Source organism: Hemiscyllium ocellatum, unplaced genomic scaffold, assembly GCF_020745735.1.
Source record: "Hemiscyllium ocellatum isolate sHemOce1 unplaced genomic scaffold, sHemOce1.pat.X.cur. scaffold_3535_pat_ctg1, whole genome shotgun sequence".
NCBI classification, from domain to species: Eukaryota; Metazoa; Chordata; class Chondrichthyes; order Orectolobiformes; family Hemiscylliidae; genus Hemiscyllium; species Hemiscyllium ocellatum.
Genome location: NW_026868455.1, coordinates 21,486 through 28,005, shown reverse-complemented (window position 1 = coordinate 28,005; position 6,520 = coordinate 21,486).

Below are 6,520 nucleotides of genomic sequence, written 5' to 3'. Positions count from 1 at the left end.
GAGACACAAAGTGACAGAGTCACAGAGGGATTAACAGAGAGAGTGAGACAGGGACAGAATGAAAGAGAGACAGGGACAGAATGAGAGGGAGAGAGACACAAAGTGACAGAGACACAGATGGATAGCCAGAGAGAGAGAGAGAGTGTGAGAGTGAGAGAGAGAGAGAGAGAGACCGGGACAGAATGTGAGAGTGACACACAGAGTGACAGGCAGAGTGAGACAGAGAGAGAGATAGGGACAGAATGAGAGAGAGAGACCAGAGCGACAGAGACAGAGAGAGAGAGAGAGAGAGAGAGAGAGAGAAGGACAGAATGAGACAAGACACAGAGTGACAGAGACACAGATAGAGAGAGAGAGACAGAGACAGAGACACAGAGGGACAGACAGAGAGAGTGACAGGGACAGAATGAGAGAGAGAGACAGGGACAGAAAGAGAGAGACAGACAGACAGGGTGACATAGACACAGAGTAACAGACCGGGAGAGAGAGAGAGAGGGACAGAATGAGTGAGACACAGGGACAGAAAGAGAGAGAGAGACAGGGTCAGAATGAGAGAGAGACGCACAGAGTGACAGAGACACAGAGGGACAGACAGAGGGAGAGAGAGATAGGGACCGTATGAAAGAGATGCAGGGACCAAATGAGAGAGAGAGAGACACACACAGAGCGACAGAGTCACAGAGGGACAGAGATGGGGAGAGAGACAGGGACAGAATGAGACAGACAGACAAAGAGAGAGAGAGAGAGACAGGGACAGAAAGAGAGGGACACACAGAGTGACAGAGACACAGAGGGACAGAGAGAGAGAGAGACAGGGTCAGAATGAGAGAGAGCCACAGAGAGTAACAGAGACACAGAGGGATTAACAGAGAGAGTGAGACAGGGACAGAATGAAAGAGAGACAGGGTCAGAATGAGAGAGAGAGAGACACACAGAGGGACAGAGAGGGAGAGAGAGACAGGGACAGAATGAGAGAGAGAAACAGGGACAGAATGAGAGAGAGACACACACAGAGTGACAGAGACACAGAGGGACAGACAGAGAGAGAGAGACAGGGACAGACAGAGAGAGAGAGACAGGGACAGAATGAAAGAGAGACACACAGTGACAGAGACACAGAGGGCCAGACTGAGAGAGAGTGGGTGACAGGGACAGATAGAGAGAGAGACAGGGTCAGAATGAGAGAGAGACACACAGGGAAACAGAGACACAGAGGGACAGACAGATGGAGAGAGAGAGGGAGAGAGAGAGAGAGACAAGGACCGAATGAGAGAGAGAGACGCATAGAGTGACAGACACAGGGAGACAGACAGACAGAGAGACAGAGACAGGGACAGACAGACAGAGAGACACACACACAAAGCGACAGAGACACAGAGGGACAGACAGAGAGAGTGAAGGGACAGAATGAGAGAGAGAGACAGGGACAGATAGAGAGAGAGAGAGACAGGGACAGACAGAGAGAGAGAGAGACAGGGACAGAATGAGATAGAGACACACCGAGTGACAGGGACACAGAGGGACAGATGGAAAGAGACAGAGAGACAGGGACAGAATGAGAGAGAGACGGGGACAGAATGAGAGGGAGAGAGATACAAAGTGACAGAGACACAGATGGATAGCCAGAGAGAGAGTGAGAGAGAGAGAGAGAGAGAGACAGGGATGGAATGAGAGAGAGACACACAGACTGACAGACAGAATGAGACAGAGAGAGAGAGACAGGGACAGAATGAGAGAGAGAGACCAGAGCAACAGAGAGAGAGAGAGACAAGGACTGAATGAGAGAGAGACACAGAGTGACAGAGACACAGATAGAGAGAGAGAGAGAGGGACAGAATGAGAGAGAGAGAGACAGGGACAAAATGGGAGAGACACACAGGGTGACATAGACACAGAGGAACAGAGAGGGAGAGAGAGGGGGACAGAATGAGTGAGACACAGGGACAGAAAGAGAGAGAGATTCACACAGGGACAGAGAGAGAAAGAGACAGGGTCAGAATGAGAGACACACATACAGTGACAGAGACACAGAGGGACAGACAGAGAGAGAGAGACACGGACAGAATGAGAGAGAGAGAGAGGGAGAGAGAGACAGAGATAGAATGAGACAGAGACAGGGACAGAATAAGAGAGAGAGAGAGACAGGGATAGAATGAGACAGAGAGAGACAGGGACACAATAAGAGAGAGAGAGAGAGACAGGGACAAAATGGGAGAGACACACAGAGTGACAGAGACACAGAGGAACAGAGAGGGAGAGAGAGAGGGACAGAATGAGACAGAGACACACAGAGTGACAGGGACACAGAGGGACAGACAGAGAGAGAGAGAGACAGGGACAGAATGAGAGAGACACACAGTGACAGAGACACAGAGTGACAGGGACACAGAGGCATAGACAGAGAGAGAGAGAGAGAGAGACAGGGACAGAATGAGAGAGAGACACATAGACTGACAGAGACACAGAGTGACAGAGAGAGAGAGAGAGAGACTGGGACAGAAAGAAAGGGACAGGGACAGAATGAGAAGGAGACACAGAGGGACAGAGACAGATAGGGACATAGAACATACAACATTACAGCGCAATATTGGCCCTTTGGCCCTCAATGTTGCGCTGACCTGTCATACCAAACTGAAGCCCATCCTACCTACACTACTCCATGTACGCCCATACGCTTGTCAAATGATGACTTACATGTACTAAAAGTTGGCAAATCTACTACCCTTGCACACCCCTCCTACTCTCTGAGTAAAGAAACTACCTCTGTCCTGTATCTATCACCCCTCAGGTTAAAGCTATGCCCCCTCGTGTTTGCCATCCCCATACTTGGAAAAAGGCTCTCCCTGCCCACGCTATCTAACCCTCGGATTATCTTATATGTCTCTATTAAGTCACCTCTCAACCTCCTTCTCTCTAACAAAAACAGCCTCAAGTCCCTCAGCCTTTCCTCATAAGACCTTCCCTCCAGACCAGGCAACATCCCGGTAAATCTGCTCTGCACCTTTCCAAAGCTTCCACATCCTTCTTATAATGCGGTGACCAGAACTGTACACAATACTGCGGCTGCATTAGAGTTTTGTACAGCTGCAGCATAACCTCATGGTTCCGGAACTCAATCCCTCTATTAATAAAAGCTAAAACACTGTATACCTCCTTAACAACCCTGTCAACCTGGGTGGCAACTTTCAAGGATCTGTGTACCTGGACACCGAGATCTCTCTGCTCATCTGCACTACCAAGAACCTTACCATTAGCCCAGTACTTTGCATTCCAGTTACTGTGACCAAAGTAAGTCACCTCACACTTGTCCGCATTAAACTCCATTTGCCACCTCTCAGCCCAGCTCTGCAGCTTATCTATGTCTCTCTGTAACCTACAACATCCTTCGTCACTATCCACAACTCCACCGACCTTAGTGTCATCCACAAATTTACTAACCCATCTACACCCTCATCCAGGTCGTTTATAAAAATGACGAACAGCAGTGGACCCAACACCGACCCGTGCAGTAAATCACTGGTAACTGGGACTCCAGGGTGAACATTTCCCATCAACCACCACCCTCTGTCTTCTTTCAGCAAGCCAATTACTGATCCAAACTGCTATATCTCCCACAATCCCATTCCTCTGCATTTTGTCCAAAAGCCTACTGTGGGGAACCTTATCGAAAGCCTTGCTGAAATCCATACACACCACATCAACCGGTTTACTCTCATCTACCTGTTTGGTCACCTTCTCAAAGAACTCAATAAGGTTTGTGACCGACCCTTCACAAAACCGTGCTGACTATCCCGAATCAAATTATTCTTTTCTAGATGATTATAAATCCTGTCTCTTATAACCTTTTCCAACACTTTACCAACAACTGAAGTAAGGCTCACTGGTCTATAATTACCAGGGTTGTCTCTACTCCCCTTCTTGAACAGGAGAACCACATTTGTTATCCTCCAGTCTTCTGGCACTATTCCTGCAGACAATGTCGATTTAAAGGTCAATACCAAAGGCTCGGCAATCTCCTCCCTGGCTTCCCAGAGGATCCCAGGATAAATCCCATCCGGCCCAGGGGATTTATCTATTTTCACACTCTGCAGGATTTCTAATTCCTCTTCCTTGTGAACCACAGTCCCACCTAGTCTAGTCGCCTGTATCACAGTATTCTCCTTGACAACACTGTCATTTTCTAGAGTGAATACTGTCAGAAAATATTCATTTCGTGTTTCCCCTATCTCCTCTGACTCCACACACAACTTCCCACTCCTATCCTTGATCGGCCCTAATCTTACTCTCGTCATTCTTTTATTCCTTAAATACCGATAGAAAGCCTTAGGGTTTACCTTGATCCTATCCGCCAACAACTTCTCATGTCTCCTCCTGGCTCTTCTGAGCTCTCTCTTTAGGTCTTTCCTGGCTACCTTGTAACCCTCAAGTGCCCTAACTGAGCATTCACATCTAATCCTAACATAAGTCTTCTTCTTCCTCTTGACCAGAGATTCCACTTCCTTCATAAACCACGGCTCCCGCGCTCTACAGCTTCCTCCCTGCCTGACAGGTACATACGTATCTAGGACACACAGGAGCTTTTCCTTGAATAAGCTCCACATTTCTAACGTGCCCATCCCCTGCAGTTTCCTCCCCCATCCTATGCTTCCTAAATCTTGCCTAATCGCATTGTAATTGCCTTTCCCCCAGTTATATCTCTTACCCCACGGTATATACCTAACCCTGCCCATTGCTATTGTAAACATAGCCGAATTGTGATCGCTATCACCAAAGTGCTCACCTACTTCCAAGTCTAACACCTGGCCGGGCTCATTACCCAGTACCAAATCTAATCTGGCTTCTCCCCTTGCTGGCCTGTCTACATACTGTGTCAGGAAGCCCTCCTGTACACAGTGGACAAAAACTGACCCATCTATAGTACTCGTACTGCAGTGTTCCCAGTCAATATTTGGAAAGTTGTATGTCCTCCATGACATCTATCCTGTCTCTCTCACTCCTATTGAGAATCATCTTTGCTGTCCTTTCCTCTACATCTCTGGGACTATTCGGAGGCCTATAGAAAACTCCCCACAGGGTAACCTCTCCTTTCCTGTTTCTAACTTCAGCCCATACGACCTCAGTTGACGAGTCCCCAAACATCCTTTCTCCAACTGTGATACTGTCCTTGACCAACAATGCCACCCCTCCCCCTCTTTTACCATCTTCTCTGTTCTTACTGAAACATCTAAACCCTGGAACCTGCAACATCCATTCCTGTCCCTGCTCTATCCATGTCTCCGAAATGGCCATAACATCGAAGACCCAGGTACTAACCCACGCTGCACGCTCACCCGCCTTATTCCGGATGCTCCTGGCGTTGAGGTAGATACACTTCAAACCAACTTCTTGCTTGTCGGTGCCATCTTGCGTCCCTGGAAGTTGATTTCGGACCTCCCCCCTCTCAACCTTTCCTCTAATCGAACTACAATTATGTTTCCCATCCCCCCTGCTGGATTAGTTTAAACCCATCCCAGTAGCCTTAGCGAATTCCCCACCGCCCACCCAAGATATTGATACCCCTCTGGTTCAGATGAAGACCATCCTGCTTGGAGAGGTCCCACCTCCCCCAGAAACAGCCCCAATTATCCAAGAATCCAAAACCCTCCCTCCTGCACCATCCCTGGAGCCACGTGTTCACCTCCTCTCTCTCTCTCCCTATTCCTCTCCTCACTAGCACATGGCACGGGCATCCAACCAGAGACAACAACTCTGTTTGTCCTAGCTCTAAGCTTCTATCCCAGCTCCCTGAATTTCTGCCTTAAATCCCCATCTCTCTTCCTACCTATGTCGTTGGTGCCAATGTGGACCACGACTTGGGGCTGTTCCCCCTCCCCCTTAAGGATCCCACAAAACATGATCAGAGACCTCACATACCCTGGCACCTGGGAGGCAACACACCAACCGTGAGTCTCTCTCATCCCCACAGAACCTCCTATCTGTTCCCCCTAACTATGGAGTCCCCAGTGACCACTGCTCTGCTCCTCTTCCCCCTTCCCTTCTGAGCAGCAGGGACATACATTGCTTTCCCCTGGTAAGTCAGACAGAGAGAGAGAGAGAGAGACAGAGAGAGAGAGACAGGGACAGAATGAGAGAGAGACAGGGACAGAATGAGAGAGAGAGAGACACATAGACTGACAGAGACACAGGGGGACAGACAGAGAGAGAGAAAGACAGGAACAGAATGAGAGAGAGAGAGAGACAGGGACACAATGAGAGGGAGACACACACAGAGCGACAGAGACACAGAGGGACAGAGAGAGAGAGAGAGACGGGACAGAATGAGAGAGACACACACAGAGCGACAGAGACACAGAGGGAGAGACAGAGAGAGACAGGGACAGAATGAGAGAGAGACACACAGCGTGACAGAGACACAGAGGGACTGAGAGGGAGAGACACTGAGGGACAGAGACACCAAGGGATAGAATGAGAGAGAAAGAGATGCACGGGGACAGATTGAGAGAGAAAGGCAGAGAGAAAG